This window comes from Stegodyphus dumicola, chromosome 8, assembly GCF_044657685.1.
Source record: "Stegodyphus dumicola isolate Sdum_Otavi_A_Nest chromosome 8, ASM4465768v1".
NCBI lineage: Eukaryota > Metazoa > Arthropoda > Arachnida > Araneae > Eresidae > Stegodyphus > Stegodyphus dumicola.
The window spans coordinates 74,893,431-74,912,377 of NC_140775.1; the positions used below are offsets into that span (position 1 = coordinate 74,893,431).

The window sequence follows — 18,947 nt, forward strand, 5'->3', positions numbered from 1 at the left end:
TACAGAAAGAAAAGTGATCTGCGCCATTGATTTTTTAACGGGACGCTTGTTTTAAAGCCATTATTACGGTCATTCTAAAACTTAAGCTAGCGTAACGGAAGCCATCATTAGCACGAATTCGAATGGTTTTACTCGTGTCCTTTACACAAGCCACTGAGTACGGAAACATATTTCTTCATATAATTGTTCATGTAACAGTATTTTTGAAATGGATATTAATTGCGCTGTTTACAAGTGAGAACAAAGATAATTGCAACTATATTTCAAACAACGGAATGTTGATGCTTCTATTTCGGTCAAATATGTTTTGTAATTTATGATTGGAGAAAACCGAGAAATTAAAAAATGCTGTTCTTATTTCTTCTGTAAATTAGTAATTAACAAGAATTTTGTTTTGTTAATTGCATGTAACAATATTACTTATATGTTCCTAATCACATATACAAGTGGACGACTTCATGATTAATCATGGTAGATCAAGAGATGACAAAATATCTTAAGCACCAGTAGTGACTATGCTCAACTCCGTACCAATTTTTTTTTTTATCATTAATTGGGATGGAAATGAGAAAGAGCTGGGAGAGCACGAATTATTTCTTGGGGAGATGGAATCAAGAGGTCTTCTGACTTTCTTTCTCTACCATTTACTTACACATGTTCTTTTTAATAAATAAATGCTCTTGCGTTTCGGAAATAAGATCTCCAATTAGTGACTCTATTTTCGGGGCTCGTATACGTATATATCCATTCGTTGGAAAGCCATAAAATGAAAGAAATAACGGCCTAAATCTATCTGTTCTTCTCTCTTATAACAGGCTGTTCTGAAAATAAGCAGTTTCTAATCAAGAAATACTTTTGCCCTCTTACTGATAATTTTTGTATATAATTTTTATAAAATATGTAAAAGAGGCTCCCTATTAGAGAATATTAAGTTCTTTGCTAAGGAGGAAAAGCGAAAAATCTTCTTCCCGGCACTCGAAACACGGATCTTCCAGTTTCCTAAGCTGTAGCTGCTAATCTCTTATATCGCAAGAGTTCGCACTAAAAATGAGATAACTCCTTACTTTCTCCTCCACTTAAAGGGCTATTAATGAAAAGCATGACACCCAATTAAGCAGTTCCAAGTGCTGATGCATTGTTGTTTATCACATTTTAGTTCGTGCGCCACCCAAGAGATCACTATTTTTTTAGGAACACTAAACATGAAAAGCCAGTTGTTCCCTCGCTTGAATTCGAACCGCGGACATGCCAATTCGACGATGGCACATGGAGAGACTGCGATAATTCCTTACATGTCAGGTTTTGCAACAAATAAAAACAGTATACATATTTAAATTTAACTGAAAAGTTTACTTGAGACAATGTGTGGTGTATCACACAAGAGTTTAGTACCTTTGTTTGTAGGAGTGTAAATAAATCGCAAAAATATAATTAGGTTTCTATTATTGTGATCTGTGATTTCAAGCAAACACATTTTGTTAAATCGTTTTAGAAATTTTCCAGTGAATAAACAACAAATATAATGAGCAGGAAAAAGTTATTCTCTAACCCTGAGTCATAATTTAATAAAGATTCCCCAAAATATAAAAACCAGGTATAAATTCTCCTTTTGAAGATATTACAAAAAATAAAATCTTCAGAATTTTTTTTTGTAAAAGCTTTCAGATTTTATATTCCGCACAAAGGGGTGTTTTGTTTTAATGTTCGTGCGTTACCTTTATTTATGAAATATCGTGTTCTTCGCACTTGAACCCAGAGCCGGGACAAGGGGGCCTCAGGTGAATCACTAGAAGGGGCGCCAAACTGGCTATACGAGTTCGAAACTTAATTTAATTATGTTTTTAAATTTGTCAGTTATTATTAGGGAAAATCAGCTTCTGCAAACTTAAATTAACAAAACAATAGAAAAAATTGCAAGAAAACCTGGAAAATAATGCAGTTTGCATTTCGATGTTACTTCTTATTTATCAAAAAAGAATTTTTAAACATTTTCATTTGAAAGTTATGAATAAATGGCTATATTATTTTTCTGAATTTATAAAGCTACGACTAAAAAATAAAAATTATGGTATAATTTATTTTAATAAATAATTAATGTTTTTGTTAAGATATTTTATTTTAATACACTTACTTTTGTTTAATACAAATATAGTTATTTTGATATATATATATGCCTCAGGCGAAAGAATATCTTGGCACGGCTATGCTTGAACCATAAATTTCAATTCAACAGCAATATCACAAAATATTTAAAAGAGCGTATCTTTAGAATTTCCGATACACAGTCTCTCGCGCTGGAGATAAAATTTTTTTTTTCTCCCTACAGTGTTGCCGTTGCTCGCTTTGAAATCATTGAGTTTCTTAATCAAAAAGTCACAAATGCTTTACAAAATATGAAATAGATAATAAGTTCCAAATTTGGGCTTCCAGATGCCCATATTCATGTGGAGACGTACGTTATTTAAAATTTGATGGCTCTAAGTACCGCTGTTTTATCATAATACGAGAAACATACATACATTTATGCAGATTCTTCATTATTTAATTTCTTTAAATATAATACAGGCATCTAACATTTGGTGGCAACAATTTAAAAAGAGATTGGCCGTTTATAGTGAATCGGCGCAAAATGCCAAAACGAAATTAATAGTCCTTCTGGGGAAACTGGCCTTTGATTCATTATCAGCTCATTATATATTTTTTTTCAGTCATCTTCCAATAAAGTTTTCTTAATTTGTTCTTAATACTTATCTTAGTAATAGAAAAATATCTAAGCAGCACGGTGAGGCAACAACTGCCAACTTTTCATTTGCTTCGTGCCCACCAGCGGCCGAGCGGTAAAGACGCTGAACACTGGTAGTATGGCCGAGGTTCGAATCCCGCGAGCGGACTGGCTGCATGGGCGTTTTCTTGGTTTTCCTCATGTGTAACGTGTATACGAGCCAGTTTCCCTTAGAAAGTCATCAACGAAGGCATTCCTTCCCTTTAGGCAAATAGCCCTCGTGTGCTTTGCCATAACTGATTAACCCACCAATCCATTTGCTTTGTATGGGAATCAATGATGAGTTCCTTGTTTATGAAATACTAGAAATATGGTATTGCATTTAAATTAGAGGCTTAAGTCAAACACCATAGGAGAGTATTAAAACAACACATTCCTTTCTATTATTATAATAACACGCTTTCCATGACAGTAGGATCGGTCTCATACAAGCATGGCGAATCTTTTCTTCGGGCCATGCAGAAAAGTAAACTTCTTCCAAAGCTTTTAGTAGTCTCCCAAGTAGCCCTGCAAGTTTATCATGGTAGGTTTTTTTTTTTTTTTTTTTTTTTTTTTTATATAACCTTTCTCAAATATCAAATAAATCTGCCCATTTCAGACTTTTCCTGTTAGGGTATAGCTTTTATTAAAAGCTTTAAATTAATTTTCATATTTAACTTTTTCGCGTTATTTAGCCAGAAAAGATCAAGAACACAAATTGACAGGGTCTGCCATTTCTTTCACGGCATAAGCAGAAAATTTTAAATTTCCATAGTAGACTTCTGCCAAGTTCCATTCGCTTTCTTCAGCACCTACAAATAATATCGTGCCAAACGATATGCTAAATTTAATGAAAGCGTTTTTCCGTTCTCCTGCCAAATAACAGATTTAATTGAAAAACAAAAATCAGTGTATGAACAAGATTATATTTTGAAATGTTTCAAACATCCTCCATTCAAATGGAAATCTTGTTCTCATGTAACGACATTGCTAATATTGTCAGAAAAAGGACGATTTGGGAGTATAAACATCAGTTTAGTTATTTTATAACTATTTTGTACTTGGTAAAGTTTCGCTCCTTAGTTATACTTTTTTCTTATTTTTAATTTTGTTTCATTTTATGTTTTTGAAAATTTAAGTTCTCCGTCTTTAAATTTAAGTCCTAGGCGGTAAATTTTGCCCGAAATGTCACAACTTTTCCAGCAATCGCGCTGCGAATTTTACATTCTTTCCTCCCTCTTCGCGGGAACATTATTTCTACTCATAATTAAACGTCAAAGTCAAGTATAGAGCTTTCTGGAGGATTCTTAATACCTTCATTATTTTAACTCGGTGACCTATCTGTAATACTTTGGTAACTGATGATAAAGATAACATGATGCTACACTTAAGGAACATCCTGTATATTTACTATTAATTTATATTAGATAAATTTAACTTTTGACATTAAGTCCTGATATATGAAGCAATTCATTTCATAAGAAAGTTCGTTCTTAGTTCTTTGAAATAAGAAATCTAGAGACTTAAGGAGTAATTAGAATTTTTTTATGTCAAGAAACTGATGAAATTCGCTTTGCCCTCGTCGGGATTCGATCTTCGGACGTCCCGAATACTGGTCGAGCGTCTTCCAGTTTATACTACGAAGGCTTGAGGAAAGGAGGGAGGAAAACCTTATAGACCTTAGCAATAATAAATGTCTTCATTTATTTTCCATAAAATCTGACAAGTCTAATTTTGTATTTTGGTTTTAAAGAATACAAACGTGAAAATGAATTTTATTTGCCAATAAAAATACTTTTGTCTTTCAGTAATAAAGGGAAAAGGTGATTCATGTTCTTAGTATATTCCTAACCTTAAAACCTTCATTGCAAGCACAACGATTTATTCTTTTTCTTCTTTTATGCTTCTTTTTATATTCTCTCAAGTATCAAGTAAGCTATTGTGGATTCGTGATGTACTATGCTACTTAACATGCAAGTAATGCATTTAGGTATTTTAGAAATTCCGATTTTTAAATAAGTTACTACATGCTTCTCTTTCATTACAACCTTAATGCTGCTGACCATATATTTAATGCCAGTTATTAATTTTCAATGATTATTGTTAAGAAAAAGAAAAAAGGTACTTTTTGCATGATATTTCACAGACTGGTAGAAATTCTGAATCATTTCAAGCCATTAATAGCCAAAAATGTTTTGCTCATTTTTCAATTTTGAATGTGAATTTGAAATTTTCAAATTCTTAAAAGAGTTAAAATACTTTTTTAGGCATAAAAATATACTATTAGTTTCAACGCAAGATTTTTATAGTTATGTAAGTGTGAATACAGGTTGAATCATACTTGCTTCATTGATATTACTAACTGCAAAAGGGGTTAGTCTACCTGTAATGCTATTTAAAAGAATATTTATATAAACTGAAGAAATTTTAATATATATTACAAGTTATATGGTTGTAACAAATCTAGAAAAGAATAAAATGAAGCTAATTTTTAAAAAAAATCTCAGAGAATTCGGAATTTTCAGAATTTTAATAGATGTTCCAAGTTGAATAGCAAAACATTTTAAAGGATACCAGATGAATATACATTTTAGAGTAATATAAGGCTACATATCTCCTGTATATTTTAAGTAAAAGTAATAAGTGTAAGTAATAAGTGTAAGTAGTGTAAGTGAAAAGATATGTAACGCAATTCTATAAAAATATTTAATGTTTTCAATTAGATATATATCGAATTAAATGCATTTTTGTTTAAATCAGTAAGTTTGAAATAAATGTGAGAAAAATAATATTCTTAAGAGCTGTGTATTAGTGTTTTAAAATAGTTTAGTTTGTTAACCAATAATAGACAGATAAATATCTTACATTTAAACGAATGGAAACAGACTCAAACAAAAAGCGAAACATCGCAAATCGTTTTAGATTTATACCTCTTTTGGGCTAATAAATTACGGTCTTGCAATTTATAATTATTAATTATTGTAGATTCCGCAAAAGCAAGTACAGAAAAAAGTTGTATAACTATCATGACGAGAACTAGGAGAATTTCATTATTCATTTACATAATTTCATTTTACTAATTCGCAAGCACATTTTCTCAGAGATCATGTAGAGCATTCCAACTTATTTTAAATACTATTACAAAATTTAAGAAACTGAGTCCACTATTTTTCAGCCCTAGAAGTAACAGAATAGCAATTTTTATTGTTTCATTTCAACAATAGTGAAAATTAACTCACTTTGCACGAATTTAATAAATTTTTCCACTTGCTTAGTCAAGCCATACAAAATAATCATATTCGTTTTGTTGATAACAGTTAATGAAATATCACTATTTTGTCTATTGTAAAAAAACGGTTTGGTTTACACAATCTGAGAAAATTCTCGATACTTCTGAGATGTCATGAATGTTAAATTAACATGAAAGTCAAATATTAGCCTAAGAATCAAACTATATTTCATTAGCAATGTGAGAATTTTTACTCCTCTACTATTTATTCTGTCACAAGAGAAGAATTCGGAGAAATAATTGATGTGTGATTGTCTACACTATATTTATAAAAAAAGATATAACTTGGTAAATGACTGATTATTAAAAATATGATACAATACTAAATAGCTTCAAGCTATCAGATTATTTTCAGTCTTTTAATAATAGCATCTGAGAATTTTCTAGGATTGTGTATATTTAATATTTTTGGGGACGTAATGTTTATAACATTCCATTGCCAAAGTATTCAAAATTAAATTCTAATTTATTAAATCATAAATTGACTCTTAAAAATACAAATGTTATAATTTAAATATTAAAAGTTTGCTATCAACATCAGATTCATTTGGCAATATTAAGGAATGGAGCTTGTCTCAGTTTCAACAAATATTAAAAAGTTATCAAAACTGCATTATGATATTGAAATATTACTCTGCGCATCACTCATTTGTGCGTTTTAAAACATAAAATCTTTATAACCTTTAAATGATATTTATAGCGTCTAACTAAACTATTTCTTTTTAAGAATTATGTATTTATTTTAATTAAATGTCTTGATTGGAAACAATGAGACAACTGTTTTATATCGCATACACTAACAACAACAATACAGCTTCTCTATAGACTGGTTTGACCTTCCTTCCAAAAAAAAAAAAAAAAAAAAAAAAAGATGGGGATGGTGAGATTTTCTTGAACGATAACTATGCTATATATAACTATGTGCCCAAAGTCGTAACGAATTTAAGTTTCAATAATTTGAAATTATTATGTATTTATATAGCGAACCTGTTAATACAAATATCGAGGAATTTATTACAAATTTTCAGAAGCAAGCACTGTGTTTGAAACTGAGTTCACTCGGTAGTGCTATTTACATAAATTATTATCTTCTGTAAATGATCCTGTTGAACTATGAGCAGTTTAGAATCAACGCTTTAGGATTTCAAGCAAAATGTAAAGCACTGGAATTAATTTTTCAAAATACATCAAAAGTAAGTCCATTTTTACGAAACACTGAGGTTTCATCACTTGAAAATATCAATTTCAATTTGCTATTTTCTAATATGCAGTGAATTAATTTTATGATCAGGTACGTATGGCTACTGAACACTGGTAGTTCGGTCAGAATTGCGTATAACTGAATTGGCTGCTTCTTTCGGCTTTTAGTGATTACCCTATGTGTAAATCTAAAATGAGCCACTCTACCTTAAAAAAAGTTCTACGAAGACATCTTCTTTGAAGTAAGTAATCTTAACTCGTTCTACCACAATTAAGTGTCCGAAGGGAACAGTTGCAGCTTCTCCACGTTAAAATTTGAGCAGCTACTATTATAGACACTGGTAAACAAAATCTTCCAGTCAATTAGCAATGAAGAGCTACTAACTGAATTATTAAAGTCTAGTGCCATAACATTTTTTAAAAAATAAATTTTAGGTATTAGCAAGCGTGTGGAGATCTTTTGTTTTAAAATTTAATTCGTTATTTTGATGTACCTGTAACCATCAGCACCCAAAACTCGTTAGCATCTAAACTTTCAGTTTAAACGGAAAATTTCTATCAGCATTAGTAGCTTCAGATTATCACTGGTAGCAACTAAAAACCACTAATGTGATGATTAAAGAGATGAATGAAAATGTAATATTCACCATTTTTCAATATACAAACTTAAAATATGCTTAATAATGAAAATAAAAAAAAAAAATGTACACCATGGAGGAAGGACTTGAAATAATAAATATTTTTTTCCTCCCGATTTCAAACTAAAGAATTTCATTGCTTTTAACATAGTATTCTTTTCACATCAAATGTTATTTAAATATTAGTATAATAAAAACTGGTCGTGATTAAAAATTTCAGTGAAAAGCAGATTTTATAAATACTATTTTCACTCGACAATTTACCAAGGATAGTAGAAGCTTATAGGTTAGTATTTTTCCTTGTATGCCTTGCATTCTAACAAATGTAATAAATAACATATCCAGAGCATTCATATTTCATTCGCTTATTCTTCGGAATAAAGCTAAGTAAATTTTATTTGAGAAAAGCAAAATTTAAGATACTTACTGCTAGATATTAATTTTGAAGTCAAACAACAAAAATCAGCGTTATATTTTCAAATTTTCACAGGACTAGTTTCGATGGTTCGGTAAAACCATCGAAATTACTATCACTGGTAGCAATTATAGACGCAATTATAGACTAGTTTCGATGGTTCTGAGAAAATTTGAAAATATAACGCTGATTTTTGTTGTTTGACTTCTAAATTAATATTTTTTCGGCGTGTTATTGTATCTTAATTACTGCTAGATGTTTTCATATATGATAAGAAATAGTACTTTACTTCGTTGACTGTCTACTGTCTGGTGTAAATTATCTGACGTTTATTGATATGATAGGAAGCTTTATATAAACTGTCAACCGTGTCTTAATCTTACCGCGATTCGAGTGATGCATTCTTTCACCTTAGTTAAACCATCCGATATATCTTGATTCTGCCACCGATTCAGTAGCTATAAAGTAGCATAAAGATTCATCCTATTGTTTCTGTCAAATCAGCTGGCATATCCTGATGCGATACATACTTTTACCTCAATTAAAACATCTAACAGGTCCATGGACCCTATAAGAGATAGACTAACCCAGTAGGCGTGGCGCGCGTCACCGACATGTCCGCAAGAAAGAGTAGGGACGATCTGGTTTACTTTAACACTGAAACCTATGGCGTTTGTATCACATAACTGTTTTTAATTATTAAATGTGATACGTTGCATAGTGATGAGATTTTGAAAGTCACAGTTTTTTTCAAACAGGATTTAATATATCTCATTAAATCACTTTTTACTGCATTTCGCGTAATTTTTTCACGCGTAATTCTTGTACAAATGGTAAAACGGTAAAAATTCTAAGCACAAAATTTATGAACTTAATTTTGCGTAAAAATAAAGTAAAATTAAATAAGATTGATAGTATGTGATGCTTTGAAATAAATAAGGTAAAATTAAACAAGATCTGATATTTTTTTTTTTTTTTTTTTAGTCCAAAGGGGCTTTGTCCCTGAAGGACTATTGTTTTCGTTTTGCGATTTTGCGTCGGACTCATAAACGTCGGTTCACTTTTCAAACTGTTGCCACAAAATGTTAGAGTCCTGCATTATATTTGAAGAAATTAAATAATGAAAAATCTGCATAAATGATTGTCTATTTCTCGCATTGTGATAAAACAATGGTACATAGAGCCATCGAATTTTGAATGACGAAATCCTACTGCGAATATGGGCATCTGAAATCCCAAATTTGGAATTTGTTTTATTATAGATTTTATATTTTGTAAAACTTTAACGAATTTTTGATTTACAAACTCAATGCTTTAAAAGCGAGAAATGGCAACGTTATATAGAAAAAAAAATACTTTTATCTCCAGCTCGCGAGACTCTGTATATCGGAAATTCTAAAGATATGCTTAATTTAACATTATTTTGCGATATTGCTCTTGAACTGAATTTTATGGTTTAAGTGCAAAGAACATGATATTTAATAAATAAAGGTAACACTCAAAACGGTAAAAAAAACGCCCCTTTGGACGTAATTTAAAATCTGAAACATTTCAGATTTTTTTTTTTTAATTTTATGAACATTTTCAAGCAGTGATTTTCAAAACTATAATAACATTACAAAACAATCATTTATTTGATTATATCATCATTAAATTATTAACATTAAAGTGGATTATTTATTTTAGTAATTTATAAAATTTGGAGCATAGAATTTTCTGAGTGTAATTAAGGGGGAAAAAGATAAAATCAAATCTAGAAGCACTCAGATTTTATATTACGCCCAAAAGGAAGATTTTTTTAACGTTTTGTGTGTTACCTATATTTATTGAATATCATATTCCCGTAACCACATACATTTGAAAACAGCATATCTTTAGAATTTCCGCACTGGAGATAAAAATGTTATTTTCCGTACAGTGTTACGATTGCTCGCTTTAAACTCGTTGAGTTTGTTAATCAAAAATTCGTTAAAGTTTTACAAAATATGAAATAGATTAAAACAAATTCGAAATTCGGCCGTCCAGATGCCCATGTTCGGGTTGAGGATTACATTATTTAAAATTTGATGGCTCTAGATACCGTCGTTTTTGTCACAGTGTGAGAAACATAGATGTATTTATGCAGATTATTCATTATTTAATTTCTTTAAATATAATACAGGGCGATAATATTTGGTAACAACAGTTTGCAAGGAGACACTGACATTTATAGTGAAACAGCGCCAAAATGGCCGCTTCGAGGTAATAAATTAAATTAACAGTAAATAAAAAAAGTCTCCTACAGAACTAAAAATAAATTTAAAAAATGATCACTATAAAATACAAGCAAAATTAGTTATTACGGTTAAATACAATTTTAATATTAGAATTAAATGTATAAAAATTAAGATGTCAAAAGTGCTTATCACTATGATGTATTATGAAATATAATTGAAATAAAATGCCTTTATAGAAATTGTGCTATAATACTCATCTATAATTTTAAAAAAGCCGCAAAATTTAGAATTTTAAGCAAAACTTTCAAAAATTCGTTTTTAAGTATTTTAGTATTTTTTATTTATTTACACCAATAAAAAGCATAAAAATTGCAAGAGAAAATTGTTTGTTTGAAATTTTCTATTAGTTCAGATTTAAAATACTATATTCTAAAAGAAGTAGTTACAAATTTTCCTTTCTAAGCATAGGAAAAGCTAAAAAAATATCCAGCCCTGAAAGCATGCAATAGCTTTATAATTATTTGGAACGCTAATTATGCTTGATAAATATGCTAAATTTTTAAAAATCAGTCTCGGTTTCAAAAATAAAAATATGTAGAAATTCTAATTTGTGAAATGCGGCGCTACAACCAGCTTTTTCTTGAGAATTATACACGCTGCAATAGGCAACCACTGTTAAATTTCTGCAAGTCGTCCCTACTCCTCCAGATGTGATCAAGGTGACAGCCGGGAACGCGTCAGACGAAGGAGAAAACCCATTTGGGTTGGTCTGTTTCTTATAAGGTTCATGAACAGGTCTTGATTACGTCAATTCGGCAGTTATGAACTAACTTTACATCAGATATGAGAGATCCTTCTATCTACGAGTATTATTAAACCACCTGATGTATCTTGAAGTGATACGTTCTTTTGTCTCAGTTACACCGTTTGAGTTCTGCCATCAGTTCACTTGTTATAAATTAAGATTATATAAAAATTTTTACATCAGGTAATTTTTTTATTTTAATAAAACCATCTGATGTTCGTAACTATTGGTTTGACAGTTAAAATTCACATTATCTTATTTTTGATACATTCTTCTAGCCCAATAAAACCATATTATCTACATATCTCGATCCTATAAAATTTCAACTACTATAAACTAGTATTATTTCAAATTTTATATATTCATTTATTTTAGTTAACCATCTGTATCTGATTAAAGCATTTGACATGTCTCAATTATGTTATTTATGTAACAGCTGTAAATCTACCATAATTTCAGTTTGGATACATTCTTTCATTTTAGTGCAATTATGTACCTGACATACCTTGACCCTCTGTTATGTCGGATCGACAGTAATAAACTAACATTATTAAAAATTTCAACATATTTCTCTCGCTTTCATTTCGCTTGCGTTGGCGCCAAAATATGTTCTTACCCACCCACGCAAGACAACAAATAAACATCTATTGCGAATACTCTCCGTAATAACGACAACCTGACCCAGTTCCACCCCCCCCCTTCGACTATCAACTCGGCAGAGAAAGTTCAACTCTTCGAACGTTGTTGGGTTTCTTGTTTTCTTTTTTATTCATACGTGTTTCATACTCATTAAGTGCATGCCAGCGACATCGCATTTTGTTAAGATATTTCACTTCTTTAGTTGATTTGATGTTTAGAATTAGTTTTTTATGGAGTTCAGTTGTTCTTCTGTGTCACTAGAGCTCAAGAGGTTAGGGAAGAGAATGATTGGACTTCATTGTTTTTTTTTTTACTACGTGCTTCTGAAGGTTTTTAGAACTCGTGAAATTTCTCGCGAATGCATTGTTTCGCTTTTTATTTATTCTTTTTAGTACGCAAAAAAAACGTGAGTCGTTTTGGGATGGATTATGATTTATTCAAAAATTGTACTTGCTTTAGAATTAGAATTATGCTTTTTTTTAAACCTCTTCTCTGCGTAAGGCCAGTTCAATGTTCCGATATTGCCGCTATATACATATGTTGTTTCCTTGTAACTCATACTGTTTATTAAATATATATATTAGAATAAGAAACAAATGATAGGAATAAATATTGAAATAAAAATAATAAATAAAAATTAGGAAAACGAAAGACATAGTCTTTGTTTCTTCCTAGTCAACATTCCTGCTGTTCATCATAGTAATGAACGCTATGAGATTGAGAGAATGATATTTACATTTTAACAAAAAATTTTTAATTTAAAAATTATTAAGACTGATAGTTTCCTAATTATCTTCTAACTAATTTTTCTTCAATCAGTTCCAGTCGTTGAATGTCAATTAATTATACTACACACTATTATCTGACATCTCGCAAGTTGTTTTATTGATAGCTACGCACTTTAAAAACACGCCTAAATCGCAAAATATGTTTTAAGGTAAACTGGTTTCCTGTTTATTGGCTTCTTGTTCTTGTTTATTAACTAGTCAACTCTTAGGATTAATAAGACTAATTCTTCAGAGAAGTCGGTTAATAAATTCCTAAACCATGACAAGAGTATAAACAGTCAATTCAGACTTCGGCGAAAAGGTAGCCTTAGGTTGGTGAAGATTTTGAAAGTCAGTCAACCAAATAAGGCTGCTCTTTTTGCCTAATTTTTAAATTATACTTCGGTGGGTTTATCTTCCAGTTTGAAGAGTCAGCTTACATTTGAGAATTCTGTGCGAGCGAACATTATCTGTAGAACACAACAAGCATGCATTCACAGAACATACTAAGCAAATTTCACTGTGCAAGCGATGCAGTTCACCCAAAGAGGGTATCTCTTAAACAAAAGGATTTCTTCCGGAGAATATTTTAAGATAAATTGTTGTATTTATATTAGATATGCAGAAAACCACAGTAACTCTACCATTCAACCTATTCAGCCGCTCGGAATCGAACCCATGGCGAGATACTACGGAACGATGCTACCACACTAAGGCGCGAGTTGGAAAACCTCTGTCGTTCTCCCACTGAAAACTCTGTAGTCGGACAGATGTTCCGCAATTCAAATATCGACTTCAAATACCGATCAAAACTGTAGTTAAGTAATTTTGCATGCATTCAATGTCTTGCTATTTCTTAAGAATATATAACGCAAATATTTATTTTATTACTTGTGTAATTAGTACCAATAATATAAAAGTAACAGTTTTTAGATGCTAAACTAATGGTTTTGCATTATTTATCGATTCATTATTATAACAGAGGCGAATAAATTTTACGATCACAGTATTATTATTTCTCTTTTATAACAGTCGTTGACTAATTGCACTTCTATAATAAAAATGATTGACAGATAAATCTGTATTATAAGGTTGAATGATTGATTGATCTATCGTTAGTCTAGATTAGCAGTTCTCAATCTTTTAGATAAATGGAACTCTTTCTAATCGCCACTTTTATCGTGGCATCCCTGGTTTGATTCAATAATATAGTTTTATAGCAACATTCTGTAAATAGATTATTTGCAATAAAAATGATAATTATTTCAACAATATTTATTTGCTTCAAAAATCAATTTCAAAATTAGCTTAAAAGCTCTTAAAATAGCAAGACTTTTAAATTAAAATTTAAATGACATGTATAGTGATGCTTTACCGCAGATATACTTAATATTATATTTTAAGAAGGAAAGTTGAATCCTCATGTCCCCAAGTTCGGCATCAAGTCTGTGGCAGTATTTAGTTTTTGTCGACTCACAAGTTGAGGACACAGTTTCTAACATGTATGCAGTTAGCAAGCGCTAACACGACCTTTTGTGATAGTTTAGGCTGTTTAAACTGACGCAATGGCATTAATTATAAATTTTTCTTTCAACGATGAATCAGATATCATTGCAGTAACAATTTCTTATTCTTTTGCTGGCATGATCGAAGGTCGTGCAAGGTTGATAATAAATGGGGTTTTAATTCAGAATTCAGTTTGATATTTAATCTGTTTGTCCATTTGGAAAATACTGACTCAGGTATTGAATAATTTCTTCAATAAATGTCTTTCCTATTTCAACTCCTTCCTCTTCTGAAAAGCATTTTATTGCTGAGGAGCAATCAAAGGCGATTCACACTAATTATCCAAAATTCTAGCTTTAGTTTGAAAGCAAAATTTTTTCGTGAGGAGTAAATACATTCACTTTTTTCCCCTGAAGAGTTAAATAAATTTCATTGATCTTGGGAAAAATATCGCTTAAATATGCAATTTTAAGGAAGCAGCCAATTCTATCAAAATTCAATTATCCATTTCGAAATTAAGTTTTGAAATTAAATAAATAAACACGCACCTCGTCTCTTAGCTCAAAAATATGGGTTAGCGTCTTTCTTTGAGATAACCATCTGACTTCAGTATATAAAAGAAAAAATGTATATATATATATATCCCATGTACTCATATAGTATTTTGAATAAACGATTGTTTAGTGGTCGAGATTTATGAAATCAATGACTTTGACGACATCATTAAGAGCAAATTTTTAATTGGGGGATAGTTTTTTTTTGTGCAACAGATGCCTATCTATAGATCATGCAGTTGCTACTAGAAGAGTTTAACGGAATTTTTGTATTTAACGGAATTGTAAAAGCTGTACAGCACGTGTTGGTAGAGATCTGCATAACAGAAGATCCTCCAATAATGCGTTTTTGTGTAGATACCTAACGATGACAATTAATATTGCAAGTTCAGCTACATCGGCAGATTTAACCATATTTAATGAAACTTTGCATGATTTCAGGAGAGAAGTAAATTCATTTTCGATATCGGCTGTTAAATCTCTGATGCGCTTAGCTACCGTATCATTCGAAAGTGGGATCTTCACTACATCGTTTGCTGTCTTTTCATCCAGCATACATTTTAACATCTCTATAGCGGTTTAATAAGATTTTCCGCAACTGAGTAATCTTCATCGCCTTGAGCTACCTGATAGCTGATTAAGTAGGAAGCCTTACTTGCTTTTAAATTCACCATTTTGGTCGTTTGAAGCACAAACCTTTTTTAATTTGAAGAGTTCCTCACATTTTCGAATCGCATTTTAGATGGAGGCATAAAGCTATTTGGGAGAACTTTGCTGCATATAATACACTGAGGATTGCCATAATTATTCATGAATCCTAAAGACATATAACATTACTCAACATAACATTCATTATTTCCTAAATCTTTTAGTAATTGCTCTGAGCTGATTACTTGTAGAAGCATTAGTTGTCCTAACTTCTTTTGGGGCGATTTTATTTGTATCACTCTCATTATCGTTATCAAAAGAGCTGATTGTTGAGTCCGAACAGAAGAGTCAAGTTCTGCAGTAGAAAGCTTCAGAATGATTTTTTTAAGCTACCTCTCCACTATGGATCTGAATATCGAAAACGATTTTGTTAAGACAAATACAGTGACAGCTATCTTTTAAGGCCGAATAAGGTTTAAATAGTTTCATATATTGACAGTATTGGTAACGACGGAATATAAAACACAAACAAATTATTAATACAATTTATATGTTTTAAAACTTCAAACCCAGAATGTAATAGCCCGTTTGCCTCTGTTCTGGATCAGGTGATACTTAATAAACAGCGGTGATTAACCAAGAGAACTTAATGCCTGCTTAGGATAACATAATAGGATAATGTTTCAATTGAAGGGTGCACGAGGTAGAATAGTCTCAATTTTGATTCTTCTTGTATCTGTGTGTGTGTAATTGTCCAAATATATCGATAAATGTTTGTCTGTTATCCTGGCTGAACTTCCTTATAATTTACATTGTGGCCCGAGATGTTGTGTTTTTCATTTGTAATCCTATTGAAGAGTATGCGTGATGCCATGTTATAAGAACAAATAAAGATCAGTATGCAAAAACTTAAAATTAAAAAAAAATTGAAATAATATATATTTTATAAGACACATATCGACAAGTTATTGTTATGCCTGGTTACCTGCAGCTTCACGTCTATTAAGGGTTTGGACTAATTAACTTTTACCTGACAGTCCCATAAAGGACACCAAGGATGCATACGGCATACGGAGGATTACCAGATTGGTTGAATGACACTACGTAAGTTGATAGTAAATATTCTCTCTCGCTATAGTGCTAAATGGTATATTATTTATACCAAAAAGTAGAATTGTAAATATGAAACCATACGCATACGATAAGAAACACAGCACGCACAATACGAAACATCTTATATCTAGTACAATTAAGATAATAAATGTTTCGAACTTGATCTGTTTGATTTCGAATATTAAATTGAGATAACCATCTTCCTCAACAGTAGAATAACAAATAATATTTGATTCCTTAGATGATATCTGAAAGTTTAAAAGAACGACGTAGGATATAAATTTTCGTAAAACTAGTTAATGATTTATCTTGAAGTAACCCCTACATCTAATATTTGTGCCAAATGATGTATTGCAATCTATTAGCATACAGAACCAGATAGCTAGTTATTAATTAAACAGAGATCTGTATCTGCATTGCATAAACTTCGCGACTGATTTCCCTTCCATTTGGGCGTGGTAGTACAGCAAATAAAAACAAAAACAACGCAAGCATTTTCATTCTCACTTTGAACCAGATTTTGATCGAATTCGAACCTCCTATCTCATAATTCGGCAACGGCAGGTAGGTATGTGTGGGTGTAACGGAAAGGTGGGTAGGCCAAGTGAGAGGTGGGTAGGTAGGCCGGTAATCACGTGATCTGACTCGATAAGCCGGTTCTGAGAAACTGAAAACCACTCCTTTGGAAGCATCTTGGTTCGTTTTCGTGACGTCATCAACTCTAGCAGACACCCTTCCTAAATGCCCATCTGAGGGTGTTTTCGCTCTAGTGTTGTCTCAGAGATGAGCAGAAGCTAACAAAAGAAAAAAAGGAGACTTATGTTGTCAAACAAGATCTCCAGCTTGCGAAACGGTGTCTTGAAAATACTAAAGCTTCTGAAGAAGGGGAAAAAACGAAAATAAATAAATAAAAGATTTGAATTTTTTATTTGAGAGAGGGTAGTAATTTAAATATTTATAACTTCCCCAGTGTTGGTTATGATTCATATAATAAGATAATACGTACGTTTTATAGTACCCTCACTTTCACACAAAAGTAACGAGAATCTAAAAATTAGTTACATAAGAAAAACACTTTTAAACATGGCACACAGTTGGTTTAGGGAAAAGTGAAGTTTTGATTTCTTCTACAATAATTGTGATATGTTAATCTCACGGAACATACTTCTTTTTCATTTAACATAGCGCAAAACATTAAAAAATAGCTTAGTTGGTATCAGTGAAAAGAATTCGGCATGAAGCACAAGATTTCCCATTTTTTTCAATGGTACTTTCTAATGTTTGACCTCATTTTTAATGTTCGCGGCACTTACGATTTCTTTTAATGTTAAAATTATTATTGGTATGTTCATTTTAATATTCGGTTCTATCCCAAAGTCACGAGTTGGCATTTTATGCTGATTTCACTTACGTCTAATTTCTATGTTATTTTTACATTCAATTACTGTGTTTTGTCAAACACGCATATTCAATTTGATGAATTGAATTTGAATTCAAGAAACATTCTGTAGTCGTAAGGCTTTGTTTTTAACTAAGCAGTTTTCTTATTATGGCTTTTCTATACTTAAGTCAACTTCCACTGGAATGTAGATTAGTTTAAAGTATAAACATGCATGCAAATTTTAAATTTATCAGAGAACATTTATCAGCGTTAGCTGACCGTTACACTAGGTTTGTGCTGCTGCAATTAGTTTGGTGGTAAGGTTTTGTTTGCTTTCTTTGTGAGTGATTATTAAAGGGAAGCCTAGCTTTATGCTTGTCTTTACAAATATTGTATTCTGCATTGGATTTGACTTCATTTCGCATTGAAAGCTAGTATTTCTCCCCGCAAAAATATAAGAGTTCTATACTGCTAATTTTACAGTTTTTTAACTGTTAGGTTGAAGTGTTAATAAATATTTTTTTTAACTTTTAGTTGTGCTGCTTCTAGCTAAGAAATAGGACGAGACGAAATGTTGTTCAACTGTCTGCTAAACACAAGTTGTTAATTGGTGTACTTTAAGATTAATAGAGTAACCCTAAAGGATGATTCTTTTAGTACTACATTCAAACTAATGCTAATTATCGGTTATGAAATGTATAAGCATGAAACTTGAATCGAAGGAAAGCAGAACCGTGACAAAGGAGAGGGAAAGATCTTGATGTTATCAGAGCTCCGACTGATCGAGAGTACGAATAAAACTGAAGAATTTGTTGATTGAATTATTTCAAAATGCTTATGGCTGCCAAGACTTCCTGGAATAAGTCTGTATGATTTCTTCTTATGGAAACTTTAGCGTAAAGCTGATGCTAACAAGCCTTACAGCATACAAGAAACTGGTAACAACGTTCGAAGTGAAATTGTGGTAATTAACGGCGATGTCTTCATATTTGCGAACATTAAGCCACATTTGCAA

The 18,947-nt window shown here is 31.3% G+C and overlaps 1 protein-coding gene across 1 annotated transcript in view; it reads left to right on the top strand.

Annotated features, from left to right (window-relative positions):
• LOC118188948 (uncharacterized) overlaps window positions 1–18,947 on the top strand; it is a 140,111-nt gene that overhangs the window by 13,364 nt on the left and 107,800 nt on the right. The window lies entirely within an intron of this gene.